Source organism: Notamacropus eugenii, chromosome 4, assembly GCF_028372415.1.
Source record: "Notamacropus eugenii isolate mMacEug1 chromosome 4, mMacEug1.pri_v2, whole genome shotgun sequence".
Taxonomy (NCBI): domain Eukaryota; kingdom Metazoa; phylum Chordata; class Mammalia; order Diprotodontia; family Macropodidae; genus Notamacropus; species Notamacropus eugenii.
This window is the reverse complement of record NC_092875.1, coordinates 195,159,358-195,174,776: the sequence shown is the minus strand read 5'-3', so window position 1 is coordinate 195,174,776 and position 15,419 is coordinate 195,159,358. Positions and strand designations below refer to the sequence as shown.

General features: G+C 38.9%; 1 long non-coding RNA gene across 26 annotated transcripts in view; it reads right to left on the bottom strand.

Moving 5' to 3' along the window:
- Positions 1-15,419, bottom strand: part of LOC140500898 (uncharacterized) — a 520,520-nt gene that overhangs the window by 98,037 nt on the left and 407,064 nt on the right. For 23 of the 26 annotated variants that reach the window (XR_011965958.1, XR_011965946.1, XR_011965955.1 and 20 more), the window contains one exon: positions 4,727-4,815. The exons of the other annotated variants lie outside the window; for them this stretch is intronic. This is a non-coding gene — a long non-coding RNA (uncharacterized lncRNA). The remainder of the gene's footprint in view (positions 1-4,726; positions 4,816-15,419) is intronic. 26 annotated transcript variants of the gene reach the window in all.

The following is a 15,419-nucleotide window of genomic DNA, read 5'->3' as shown; positions in this document are numbered from 1 at the left end:
TGGTGAAGATTTTGATTTTAGATTTTATTCACTTTTATCTTTAGTCATCATTTATGCATCTTCAATATGTATTAAAAGTTAGAGACTACTTTGCATAATTCAGCATCCAATTAAACAGCCCAAGTCATTGAATTCAGTCACTGTTTGAATTAAAGTGTTCAAATACAGTTAAAGTAAATTGTCATGGTCTTGATACAGAACAATAAAAATTTGTATGTCAAATTCTCCTCTTTGATCACCTGGAGAAAGAAATTGGCTCAAATGTAATATAACTTTAAAGCTGAAGGTTAGATAACATTTTCAGGGAGATATCACTGACATTCTACATTACAGGTGCTTGAAAGGACAAGGATGACTTGATGTTTGGAAGGTATACCATTACTGCTAATGACTTGCATGTAGGAAATGTATTTAGAAGTACAGATAGATTATAGAGCCAATAAAGATGGGAGACAGAGACAATAGAGACCATAGATAAAAAGATAGATAATAGAGACTGTAGATTAGAGAGATAGATAGCAGATAGAGAGATAAATATATAGATGGAAATGAATGAAAAAGGAAAAAAAGAAATAGGTCAGTAATACAGAGAATGAGACAGTAGATGGACGGAGTGATTACTGGACTGGTCCTCAAGTTATTAAAAGTAGAAGAAGACATTCAGTGGGTCCTCTATGGAAAGTTATACTGATGATCAAGGATGAAAATCAAATCATATAGATAGGCTGGAAAGGCAGTTATCTCCATACTTACAAAGAGTACCTGTACAGACTGGTTCACAAATTCACATAAGAAAAAATAATAATAAAAAATTAATATACTTATGAGAAGTAGTATAAATATCACCGTAACATACTACGACTATTTAACAGAAATATGACAGGGTCATGGATTTAGAGCTGGCAGGGACGTTAGAAGCTATTGAGTTCAGACCCCCTCATTTTGCAAATGAGGAAATTAAGGTCTAGAGAGGTTATCTGAATTACCCAGGATAACACAGTCAACAAGTGTCCAAGGTGGTATTTGAACACAGGTCTCCCTGATTCCAAGCCTGAAGTTTTGTTACTCGAAATAGCCTTTTTGTTTTTTCATAGAAATTTTCAACAAAAATCACATTTATTTAAGCAACTTTACTAATTTTTGAGGTGAGCTTGAATAATTACTTGACATCTGTCTATCTTATTCTACATGGTCTTTCTTGTCTGTCATGGCTATGAGATGGATTTTTTTACTGATTGTTTTAAACAATCTTTAAACACTGTCAATCAGGCCACATTCCATACCTCTCAAAGTAAAACAAAACAAATGAGTATGCAGACTAGATGGTGCTTTAGACCTAGTGTCGAAAGATAGAAAACATATAAAAATATATCAATAACACATCTGGGATGTGCCTAAATTGTCCAAAATCTACAGTCATCATTTATGAGGTCTCCTAAATATACCCTTAAGAACAATACATTTTTTTAATAAATCAAAAAATTGCTATTTGGCTAGAAGTTACCATGTGCCAGGCACTGTGCTGGGCACTGAGAATACAAAGACAAAAATGAAACAGTTCCTGTCCTCAAAGTATTCTCATTCTATTGTGGGAAACAATTTTTAAAAATGTATGTGTATACACATACATATATACATACACACAAACACAAATATATACAAATATGCATATAATACAATATGGTAATTTGGGAGGGCATTAGTAGCTGAATCAAGAAAGTCTTCATGAAGAAGGTGGTCCTTGAGCTAAAATCTGAAGGAAATATGGGTCTCCACCAGGTGGGAGTGCAGAGGGAGCAGATTACATGAATGGGAAATAGCTAGTGTCAAGTCATGAACTTAAGAGATAGATCACCAAACTCAATAGTTTACGAGACTCCTAGCAAGAAGTAGAGGTCTCACTGTCTCTACATAATAGAGATTGGTATTTCTGAATAATCCTAAGTTCCCAGAGACCCTTTTTAAGAAACTGAAATACAAAGGCAAGTTCAAAGAATTGGGAGTAGGAAACTGACCTGTTCCATTTTATTTCTGTATGACTAAAAATATTGAGAGACAATATGGTATAATGAATAGGATAGAGAGAGCTGGCCTTAACACCGCTCTTAGACTCATATCCTCTCTCCAACACAAACTGGCTGTGTGGCCCTCAGTAAGTAAGTCACTCAACCTCACAGTACTCAAGTTCACTCTCTAAGACCATAAATTGCAGAGGAAGTAGCATCTTGCATCGCTAGGAGTTTCCTCATTCAAATGCTCCCTAAACAAATGAAATCACGTATTCAACCCCTATTTCCCAATTTATATGATTCAATAAATAAATAAATAAATATATGAGTACCTACTATATGCAGATCCTGTGCTAGATACTCATGAGTAGCAACATTGAAGGATTTGGCCTTTGCCCAAATTACTTGGGAGGAGCAAATTGGAGGTATGCACTGGGTACCACCTTAAACCTACCCACTGATTGGTGCAAGTGCAGGTAATATGACCTAGTGGGAAAATTCCTTAACTTAGAATCAGAAGGTTAGGGTTCAAGTTCCTAGTCTGTCCTTTCTAGCATTTTTCTTTCTTTCTTTTTCTTTCTTTTTACCTTTGTGATCTTGGGCAACCACTCTGGATCTCAGTTTCTTCATATGTAAAATAAGGAAGTTGAACTAATTAACTTCTAAATAAATTCTTATTGGCTCCAAAGATATGGATCCTATGACCATATAATTGTGAAAAGGTATATTCTAAAGGGCAGCTACATGTTACAGTGGATAGAGCGCCAGGTTTGGAGTCAGGAAGACTCATGTTCCTGAGTTCAAATCTGGCTTCACATACTTACTTGGCTGTGTGACCTTGGGCAAGTCACTTAAACCTGATTGCCTCTGTTTCCTCAACTGTAAAATGCACTGGAGAAGGAAATGGCAAACTATTCCCATATTTTTGTCAAGAAAATCCCAAATAAAGTCACGAAGAGTCAGAAACAACTGAATGACAAAAAATATTATTCTAAATGTTTGAAAGGCAAAATACAAAAAAGTGGGTGTATATCCATTTGGAATGCAAATGAAAAACTGAAAAAATCTTTGCCAAATGATATGTATATCTACCTAGCAATCCAGGGCACAGGAAGTGTAAAGGAGAAACCTGTTCCTGGTAATATATCAACTAACACCAAAGTGACTTATTCAAGAGATAATGTTTGTGTTGGAAAGGTATACAGGGCCATAAATAGTTTTTATATCACTAGTTAAACACCAATAGGAACCTCATGTGACAGACAGCTCCAGCAATGGCTCACCAAAACCCTACAAATAATAGCCTTGTTACAAAAACAAGAAAAAGGTATTACATTAGATATTTCATTGTTGGGGTGGGGGGGTTGAATTTGTTTTATGAGCAGCAAGTTTTCCTTAACTGTCATCTAAGGAGACTATTGTTATCAGTCCTTTTTTCTTGAAGAGGACCAATGACTAGGTTGATCCATTTCTAAAACCCTCAACTAACAAGGGACCATATGCCCTTCCTCTGGCCACCTCTTCCATAGCTTCCCAGACAAAAGTCTAATAGTCCACACCAGAGATCATACCACGAGGCAATTTTTGTCCTGGGGCACTTCTCTGCTGATCAGTGCTTGCCTCTCCTGACTACCACTCTTCTACTAGTGTTCTTTCCTTTCATTAGAATATAAGCTCCTTGAGGGCTTGGAGTATCTTGGTTTTTATATTTGTATCTATAATGTTTAGTTCAGTGCTAGAAACAGAGTGAGAGCATAAGAAAGGCCTTCTGTTTATTTATTTTTAAATATTTTAAGAGGACCAGTGTAGCACTCCCTTTGGGGTTTAACAAGTGGTACAAAAGTTGTTTATGGCCTTGTATACCTCTCCAACATAAACATTTTCTCTTGAGTAAATTACTTTGGTGTTAGCTTATGCATTACCGCGCACATTTCCATCTGTTACTCTTCATGACAGGTTCATAATTCATTTGGAAATTGTTTTTTAAGTTGTTCATTCATTCATTTATTCTTTCCTTTCAAGTATGTATTCAAAGATGATGCATCTAAGCCAACCAACCTCTCCTCTCTAGACCAACTGCTCTCAGGAGGTAAAGATTCTGTGGAGCTTAAAGAAACAGTGATGCCTCTCGAGGTTTCCAGGAGTGCAGGTGCCCTTGATTACATGGCCATACTGAAGAATATCAGGATATAAAATTTGGGACATTTAATAAAATAGAAGGCATTTAATAATTTATTTATCTAGTTTCCCTAGACTTTTGTTCATTCATCCTGCAACATTAAGTCTAATTCTAAGAAGGAAATAAAACTCAGAGAAACAGGTGTGGAGCTCAAGAGATATTCCAGGGACTTAAAAAGAAATTTGAGTAAGGATGTGCTGGAAAATGTTTAACACTCAGATATCCCGAAAAAAAGGAGGAGGAAAAAGAGGAGGAGGAGGATCAGAAGAAGAAAGAGAAGAAGAAGAAACAGCAGCAGCAGAAAAAGAAAAAGAAAGGAGGAGAAGAAGAACAAGGAGGAAGAGGAGAAGGAGGAGAAGAAGAACAAGGAGGAGAAGGAGGAGGAAAAGGACAAGAAAGGATTCATGACACACTTTTAAGCTTAATTTGCGCTATTTAACATTTTCTACATCAATTTCTTAAGATTCAAAAACCAACAAAACAATAATTCAAGTTCTGATTTCTAGTATTTGAAGATTTCAGAGGTGGAAATACTCACACAAAAATGTAACAATCATCCAGGAGCCTGTCCCAGCTGCTTCCAGCTCACCCCAGGATCATTGAAGACTGATCTGCCTGCAGTGGTAGCTGAAGGTATAGAAATGAATGAGTTTGCTGAGAAGAGGACCAAGGACAGATTCATTTCTTCCTTTTCTGAGAGGGAGAGAGTACCACTCTCCTCCTTAAAACACTGTAGAAAGTGCTTCTTACGTTAATGTGGCCATAGAATAGCAATGGGAAGAGTATATGATCTTAAGCCGGAAGCTCTGGGTTCGAATGTCAGCTCTACTATGTAGTACTTGTGAGATTTTAACTTTTCTAGGTCCCAATTTCCTTATCTGTAAAATGAAGCACTGGACTGGATGACCCACCAGGTCTATTCTACTTATAAATATATTATCCTATGAATAGTTTTGGAGAAGGAATGGAAAACCGCTCTAGTATCTTTGCCAAGAAAAACCCAAACGGGATCCCAGAGTCAGACACAACTGAAATGACTGAACAACAGAAAATGTAGTTTGGGATTGGAGTGTTTTGATAAAATTCATAAATGCTGGTCCCAGATGCAGGGGTAGAGAGTAGAGAATATCCCTGAAATAAAAGGCGATTAAGGACATTTTGAAGTGAAATAGATAAAAATTTTGACTACTTATATACAGAAAAATATTTGCATATCAAGTCTTTTACTACTCCAAGTCTATCCTACATACTGCTGTGAAAGTAATGTTCTTTCAGGGCAGATCTAACTATATGACTTCCTTAGTCAATCAACTAGAGTGGCTCCTTACTGCCTCTAGGATAAACGATATGTAACCTGAGTCTCAAAGCCCATTCACATGAGATTTTCTCCTCACTGGTGAAATCAAAGCCCTGAGTCTGTGTTAGGAAGCAGGAAGGTGTTGCCAGAGAAGGAGAATACCAGGCTTTCTGATTCTTTTCACTTTTTTTCAAGAGTCTCCTCAAATATCTTGAGTTTCTTCAAGCTGGCTTCCAGCTTTGAGAGTCTGGGGGACGTCCCCTCTGGAGATCTCTCTCTTCCCCTCACTCCCAAAGGGAGAATTCCTTCACTCTGTATTATCTGCCACAACAGGCTCCTATGTACGCTTTCTCTGTTTTGTCATCAACTTGAATAAATGGGTTTCATTGTTAATTTAATATGTGTGATTTTTGTGAAACTCGTATTTGGTAGGAAAGGAGTCAAGCCTTGGATAAATACAAAGCTTGATGTCTTGCTTCCCCCAATAACGAATAGTAATCAGAAATGTAGCTTGAACCTAAACTAATCCCATAAGTTAATAATATTTAAGGGGAGCAGATAGATATAATTCTAGCCCAGTATCTTTTCTGAGAAGTAAGAAAGTGGTAGCCCTAAAAATTTAAGTGTGAGGCCCAAGGTCACAACACAGGTAGTTAAGAAAACTAGGATCTACAATTCCTGACTCCTCTTTCTATTGTATTAGGTTGACTTTGTTTCGAAGAAAATCAAGGAGAAAGGAAAAAGCACCCATCAAGCACTTATACCATGTGCTAATCACTTTTCAAATATAATCTCACTTGATCAAGAAAATAGAGAATCGAGGAAAGACAATAATATGATGTTGGACCAGAAAAATAAATGGTTTATGATGACAGAAAAACAGAAATACAGGACCACATGAAACAAAATATTCTACAGCCAGACCTTCATACTGCTTGTTAATCGGTCTCTCTTCTGTAGGATTTACCACAGACCACCAATTTCCTTCCTGCCTGTGTCCATCTTCTAATCACTGACCTGGGGGATTCAGCATGGGGCTAGCTAAATATCTCACTACAAGTACTCAGGGGTATGGACAAAGAGAAAACAAAATAGAAAACTTTAGAGCAACTGAATGAATGAAATATTAGTTGTTCTCCCTATGCAGTCCATTAAGTACAACATTCTGTCCAGTTACATGCTCCCAATTCTCACTAATATTGATATGCTGGGGCAACAGAAGGTAGAAGATTACTGTTCCCTTCAGAATCCCAGTGGTAATCTTGGGTGTTTGGGTTACTTTTCTTCCCCCCAGTACTGTCATTCACAAGCCCCCATATGTTCTGCTCTGGCATATAAAGAATTAGCTAGACAAAGTTAATTGGCTTTTAGAAGGGGGCATTTACTAGGCAGGTACAGCAAAGGCAGTTGTTACAGGAAAACAGCACCTCAAACTAGAAGCACACTCTCCCCCTGTCCACACAAGGAAGGTCAGAAACTAAGGGAGTTTTAAGTCTAAGCTCAAAACACCTTAGGGCTTTGGATGGCCATATTTACACAGGAAATGCCAAGAATATGACTAGACAGAGAGAAGAAAACAAAACAACCTTACCCCCAAGGCTTAGATTTGTCTCTGTGCCGTGCCTACTCATCTATGTGGGAGAGCAAAACACATGCAGTTGAGAAACTGGGAACCCTGAAATCACAGGGTGTTTGGTAGATAGTGAGTGAGTAATCCTTCACATGGATGAGAACCAGGTGCAGTCTTGCCTATAGAGATGATAATCATGAGGTACACGGAACATTCACTATAAACCAGAGTGAGACCTATACCCAACGAGCCTTGGAGTTGTTTCAAAAAAGACAAGACTCATGCTTGACACCTCCAAGTGTCTTTTCCTGGGGGATAAAGAATCAACTCTCAGAGATGAAAGGACCCCTAGCCAAGAACCTGAAGGGAAGAATAAAGGTCACTCTGTAAAGGATAAGGCTAAGAAAGAAAAAGAGTTTTGGGGATTCATAGTGCGGTTACTCTTTTTTTTTCCAAGAGCTTTTACGAGATAGTATTTTAGCCAGAGGCTCCAAGTGAATCTAGAATCTGGAAACACAGAGAAACTCCACAGACATGAGCCAAATAGGTCCTTCCTGATAACAGAATAGTGTCTGCTGTAGCAGCATCCAGTGAAGCAACTTCTGATAGGGAACAGAGTTCTAAGAGAGGCTATGCATTCACTGTTACACCATCTGGCAGAGACTGTACATCCAGAGGGGCAGTATCTAGAAGAATTATTTGAGAATATCACTGGAAGACATTAGCAACCCTAGAAGGTGGTATGCATCATTCCTGGGTCAATAAGTATACCCTACACGAGTGACTTTCCATGTACGTTCCCTAAGTGTGCCCAGTCTTCCTATTGATGGTGTGTATTTGTGGAAAAGTGTGCCCCAGGATGACAGAAGAAATATTTATTGTCATTTTCCTTATCATTACATTTCAGGAAATGATTTTGATTGAATTAATCATGTTTTCCAACTGACCATTCATCAAAGTTGCTCGGATACTAATTTCTTTCTTCTCTTGTATATTTCCAGATTTTCCTCTATCAATGAGAAGCATTAAAAGGTGAGGTGCTATTATGAGTAGTACTACTACAGTGTGAGGTGTTACTATTCCTCATAGCTTGTATGGAATGATGTGGACAATATGGGGGTCATACAGAAACCAGAGGAAGGCTGTTTATTATTCTTGCATTTGGTATTCTATTAGCATTTCAAATAATAATACATCTCCTTACTCATTCTAAACAAAAGAAGGAAAACCATACTGCCATCTTTAAAAAGAAAGACAGAAATGATGGAAAGAAAGAAGGAAGGAAGGAAGGAAGAAAAAGAAACAAAGAGAATTAAGTTACATGGGGCTCTTTGATTTTTATGAACTGCCCTTCGCAGTTGGTTACTGATAGCAGTGTTCAAATTCAATACAACAAATAGGCAGTAAGTGCTTCCTGAATGCAAGATTCCGTACACTAGAAATAAAAAGGCAAAACTGAAACAGTTGGTCACTGCTTACTCTCTGGAAGATTAAGCAGGGTCTACAACACATACAGGGTAATACAAGTAGAAATCAAGAAGGAGAAAGTAACAATAATTAAGGGAACAAGGAAAGTTCTTTATAAAAGAAAGTACTGTCTTACTTGTGTTGGGAAGAAAGCTAGATATGGTATGAGGTTGAGGTGAGGTAGGAATGCATTCCATGCATTGGGGACCACCTGTACATGGGAACAAGGTGAAAGATGAGATGTCACATGTACAGAACAACTGGAAGGTCATTTTGCTAGGAGCAGAGAGAAAATAAAGGAGAAAAAAATAACAAATAAAGAAATTAAATAAATAATATATTATTTGTTACGTAATAAATAACATATAAATAACATTTTAAAAATAAAGTAAAAAAGAAAAATGATAAGACTGGAAAAGTAGGTGGGAGTCAGAGTGTGGAGGACTTTAGATGCCAAACTACAGTCTTGAGCAATTACATTGCTTAGGAAGGGCAGACAATTAAAGTTACTGAATTTCCAACTGATTTTCTTCTATTCAAGGGCTGATCTTGGAGAGTACCACAGGGAGGATCCGATAATTCTGGCTTTAGAGTTGGAGGGGCTTCCACGACTGGGTCTGACTCTTTCATTTTACGGAAGGAGAAACTGAAGCCCAGAAGAACTGACTGATTTTGCCCAAGTTCACACAGGTAGTATGAGAAAGAATAAGCGCTCAGATTCAGGTCCTGTGACTCCAAGGGTAGCTCCCCAAGTTCACCATTTTTTCCATAGCTCCATGCTGCCTCCTAATAAAGGAGCAGGGGAAGAAAATAGTGTGAGGATTGGTTCATGTGGCACCTCGGGCTGGCCCTGACATCTTAACTTTCTGGGCTCTCTCTCTCTTTTAATTACTATTTTTTGCTTACTGCATAGCACAGACAGTGTCATGGGAGAAAGGCATTGAAAAAGAATAATAATATTAATAATGATGATGACAATGCTAAACAATGGTAAAAAACGGCAACCCTGCTATAAGGGATATTCATTGAGGAAAGACTAATAGAGAAAACATTCATATGGGTCTTAAATAGGAGAGGTATAACTAATGAAAAATGAAAGTTCCCCTTTCTGAAAAAAAAGGATATTGTCAAGACTCTCCACCACCACACACACACACACACACACACACGCACTCACACACACATGCATGCACACACACACACTCACGCACACACCCCTAATTCTGAGGTCTTTTATCCTTCCTTGTTAATTTCCAAATAGAGGAAAGCAAAGTAAAAATGTTTATAGTTTTACTTCATAGGAGTGGGGATAGCAGAATACTTTGGGGAATAAGAAGTTCGTTATTATGTTCATTGTCTAAGGGCATAACCTTTAAAATTAGAACTTCTTAATCCAAACTAATGAGGCTCATGCTTCTATTGAGAAGATCTCTAGGGTACTTGGCCCTTGAAAATGGTCACATGGCTTCCATCCTTTCTACCCCTGCATAATATCCCCAGCTGACATCTCAGGACATAAAAGTCCCTAAGTGATCACTCACCACAATCTTCCTGGGCCTTGGCACTCGATTTTCATACCCAAGTGAAGTCTGAGAGACTAAGATTTAACCTTGTCTGACTAACTGTGGGTTCTTCTCCCCACAACTAACAAACTTTCTTAAACTCTGGGCCTTTAAACTGCCCAAACCATGGAAACATTAATAATGACCCTCCTTCATTAAACCTTGGCTTCCTTTCCCAAACACACTCAGGGGGAGCATTTCTCTGCTTCAAAGCAAAAGTCAGCAGACAGTTTAGTTCCTTGGGGTGACCCCTATACCTCTGACCAACACCTTCAACAAAAAGAAAAGCCAAATCCACACAAACTGCCCGATTTTCATAATCCTTCTACTCTGACTACAATTATTTAACCTCAAAATTTCTGCATTTATTTTTTCAGTTGCCGTGGGAAGGTCTGTTTTTACAGCTCCAACTGCAAGTAATTGCTAGCATTAAAAAAATTAGTACCACAAAGACAAGAGTTATGCACATAGCTTAGGAACTGGGCAAAAGGAGCAGACAAAACTTCTATCACTATAAGCAAAGGTGTTAGCAGACCAATTACTTGGTAAATGAACAAAGAAAAGCATGACAATAACTTAATTGCTAACTAAAGGCAGTTAACATTTTAAACTAAAAGTAGGCTACTCGACTCTAGTCCATCCTTGGGACAGGTATTGATAGCAAATATATTTACCTGGCAAAGAAAAAAGATCTAGACTCATTTTTCCTTCCCAGATTGAAATGCCTACCTCCACTCCCACACATAGATCCTTCCTTCTTACCAAGAAAAAATGTACTTCATTCCTAAGTGTAGAAAAGAACATATGGGCACAGCAGTAATAGTGACAATGAGCTAGTTTCATTATCTATAATACAAAATAATTGTCCATTAGGGAATTTCTTGGTGATGTCTCCATTTTTACCTCAGTATCAATTTACTTAGTTAATTCAATATGATAGGTAGTTTTTCTATCAGGCCACTGAATGTTAGTACTGGGAGACCTTAAAGAAATCATTTTGTTCAGCCCTCTCAGTTTTCATATGGGGAAACTGAGGGCCAAAGAGATAAAGCGACTTGCCCATAATCACACAATTGACAGCAGAAGTGGAAATATAAAATCCTCTTTTGTCTCTTTCTTGGACTTAGTGGTTTCTAAGATTAAGGGACTCGCTAGCTCTCAATCTATAATTCGTATGTACAGTACTCTTTCCCCTACAGCCCTCCTCTTCCCATGGACACGCATGTTTTCTACTTGGATCATATCACAATATCAAATTGTAATGTAATTGAAGGCTGGGGATACATTGCCCTAAGCAATTCTGTTTTGTTTTGCTTTAAAACTGAAGACGATGAAGGAGGAGGAGAGGAAGATTTGTTTTGTATTCTCAGTTTGACTGTTCCCCTCATACTGTGTGGCAGGAGAACACACAGAATTCTGGATCAAGTGACCAGCAAGGGAGAGAAGGGAGAGGGTTACGCAATCTCCTTTCAAAGCAGGCTTTCTAAACAGGATCAGGTTTTATCTGAGTAAAACTCCACTTTCAGAAAGACTTGAGATAGACTAGATAGGGATTCTTAACCTTGGGTCCACTAATCTCCAAGCAATTTGTTGGTAGACTTCAGGAGGTCCATGAACTTGGACTATATAATATACATATACATACACACACACACACATACATATATGTAGACACACACATATATACAAATATGTGTATATAATATATGCACACACATAATATATATGTATATACATACACATATTTTTTCCCACTAATCTTTAGTTTCCTTTGTAATGCTATGAACTTTATTTTGTGCATTTCAAAATATTATTCTGAAAAGGGATGCATAGGTTTTGCCAGATTGGCAAACGGATCCCCAAAGAAGATTACAAGACCCCTTGAAATAGATGAACTTTGAAGGTCTCTTGCAGGGTCAATACTACACTGTACAAGGTACTTTGTGAATCCTCTCTTTTCACAACACGTCACCTCGTTGCTCCTTTCTTCAAAGATTCCCATCTTGAATCAATCCATACTGAAAGGGGCAGCATAGTACACTAGCAACAGACCTGAAAGTAGAATGAGGACCCAAGCTCAAATCCCTTCTGGGCTGCTTACCACCAGTGTGACTTTGGACAAAATTCCATAAGCCGTATCTATAGAATTAGGGGAAGGCAGACATAGCCTCTGAGGTCCCTCCTATCCCTTGTTATTCATCCTTTGCTCTTGAACAGAACCAGTGACATCATGAACATGATATGTTGATTTCTGCTGTGATTCTAAGCAAGGCACTGAATAGAATGTGGATTTCCAAGTTCTTTCCTTCTGCACCCACAAAACATTCAGAATCTCGTCCTAAGGTTGATATGCATTCTGCAAGTTTGGTCAAGTTTTGGCTCCAGCCCTGGTTCCAATTCCTTAGCCTCATATGACCTTACCTCCTGCTTCTGTTGCTCATCTCCTAAAGAAGATAATTCTGCCAAGTCTCCTTCTTCACCAGCAGCAAGAATCTAGAGTCCCTTAAAATGAAGGAACATTGTAGGGAAAGAGCACTGGATTTAGACAGGAGAGGCCTTGGGATAAAATCTCAGCTGTCATTTACTGGCTTTGGGACCTTAATGAAGCAAGCAATTTTATCTCTTGGGGCCACAGTTCCTCATCAGGAAAGTGAGGTGGCTGGACTACAAGGAGATGATCTCTCAATCCTCTTCCAAGTTTAAATATTGTAACAGATGACTTAGATTAAAAAATAATAAGGACTGTATGCTAGCTTAAAAGGAAGGTGAGGTTGGAGGGTGGGGACCAAAATGAGACACTTTGACTTTGCCAAATTCCCATCCCTTAGCTTACAGGTGGTGCCAAGCTGGTGAGGAAGTTAAAAAGGGATGGGAGGGTGTATGGAAGCTGCTCCGCCCCTTCCCTTACTCTTTCTGGCAAGATGTCAGTAAATATTTCCCCCCAACCCCCCACCCTTTCTTGTTGCCCACTGCAGGGAGACAGGTTTCTTGCAGAGACTTGCTTAATTGGAGGAGCCCTGCCCATCCACAAATAGGTACCGCTGGAGTTGCCCTAAGAGGCTGGGTGTGTGTGGGTGGTGGAGGGTGTGGCATGGGGTAGATTACACAGCAAGCAGGCCAGTGGCGACACACTTTCCATTTGCAACCACAGGCCTTAGATTTACATCACAAAGATCCAAGAAGGGGTGCCTTCAGAAAGAAAAGAATTCAAAGGGCTTCTTTCCACTCTTCTCCAACTATCTACTCCCTTAAACACCTCCAACCACAAAGTATCAAGTATCTCTAACAGAAGGAAAAAAACGGTGAAACTAAGAGCAGCTGGATGGAGCAAGGTCTAAAGGGCACTGTAAGAAGAGGTGAGGTTCTCTGCCTCTAGGCAGGAAGGGAGAAGAGAAAGTCAGAAATGAGAGTAACTTAAATGTGCTATAATCCTAGGGCACAGATCTGTGTCCTGGGCAGCGTCAGTAATTATATGTGAACTTGGCACTAGATTTCTCAGCACTCGAGGCATAAAATTTGAATCTGATGGAACAGGACCAATGCCAAACTCCAGCTCAGTGACATCCCTGGAGTGAGCTCATTCTGAGCGATGAGGTCAAATGGCCAGCAGTATCATCCGAGGCAGCAGCTTCATTCTCGGAGGCCTGACCAGTGCTATCCTCTCTTGTGTGATGATCTAAATTTGGGGAAAGAGGGTTGTGAGGCTCAAATGAGATAATGGATGTAAAGCACTTTGCAAACTTTAAAACACCACATAGTAAATGCCAGTTTTATTATTGTTACTATTAGTCACCAGTCAACAAGCCTCCAGTCTGGGGATGACTTCATTCCCTGAGTCTTCCTCTACTGCACTCCTGCTAAGCTCAAGCTATATTTGTGCAGCAATACAGCGATATGCTGGGAACACAAACAGGCTCTCCAAGAGAAAAGCCAAAAAAGAAATGAAAGAAAAAAAAGCACAGGGTATGCACACACTCTTTGAAGTTTAATCCACATTTTTAACACTTTCCTAAGTCTAGACAATCAACAACAATAAGTCATAATTTGTAGCAACTTGTAGCAATTCAGCAATTGCTGAAGTATAAATGTTCCCCCTGAAAATTTAACAATCAGCTTTCTATTAGAGCTGGTTCCAGCACACCCCTGGAATACTCCGATATTTCCATCAGCTGTCATGTCAACAATGTGGAACGTCCTACTCTCAACATATCCCAACTTCTATACAAAATAGTGGACTACCTTGAAGAGTTGTTATTTTAAAACAGCAACAATGAACAATCCACCTGGTGACCAATCTCCTGGCAATGAACCTCTTTAAATTTAGGAAGACCAGAGTGTAGATGACAAGCATATAAGCCATGGCTGGATCTGAGCTTGAAACCTTTCCAGCTTGGTAGCAGTTGACAAAGCTTGCACTTTGCTGGCATAGCTTTTGAGAACACAAGGATACCTCTACTACACCATGATGAGGCATAGAAGGAGGGCTCAGTGAAGGAGATAATCATAATGATGGCTTCATTTATATGTTGTTTTAAAATTCACAGAGCACTTTATACATACAAATTCATTTGAGTTGCCATAGTCATTCTGGAACTTAATAGGGTCCTCTTATCTAATGTTCCTGATCATATGAGGTGTTACAGCTATTCCCTAGGACTAATCATTTAGCTCATATAGTTCCCTAAAGCTGTGTTGTTTGGGTTTGGTTTGCTTCTGGATGGAAAAGAAGGAGGAGCTACTAACACAATACTCAGTACCATTCATTATTTACTAAGCTTGCCATTGGAGCTAGTTTTACAGCACAACTTCCTACCATCTTTAAAAGTATTATAGTAAAATGCTGTTAGGAATGAGGCAGGGGATAGGGGGAGAAGGGAAGCAAAAGACAGTAGGATTATCAGATGTCTCTTATATGAGTTTGTTCATGTGAAGGGAAACAGGGGACCAAAGTGATGGAACAGAAGTGTCTAAAGAACTAAAACTGGAAATCACTCAAAGAAGAACAGATGGGCGTGAGCCCACTGCAATACATTACTAAATAGGGCTTCTGATGTAGAAGAAAAGTAAAGGAGGTTATCAAAGAACATGTGAATGGGGAGTAAATAAGGATTGATCAGATGTCAAGAGCAAAGAGTAACAGTCTGCATGCATTTGGATATCTTCCCAAGGCGAGCAGAACTCAAAGGTGGACTCTGGCATGTTAGGTAGATTCCCCTGTTAATTTTGAAAGGAACACGGGCATGAGTCACACAGGATGGGCAGGAATGGATAGGGTATGATCCACATCAATAGAATACCAACGTTGATGAGATTACAGGCTTTTGGGTATTTGAGA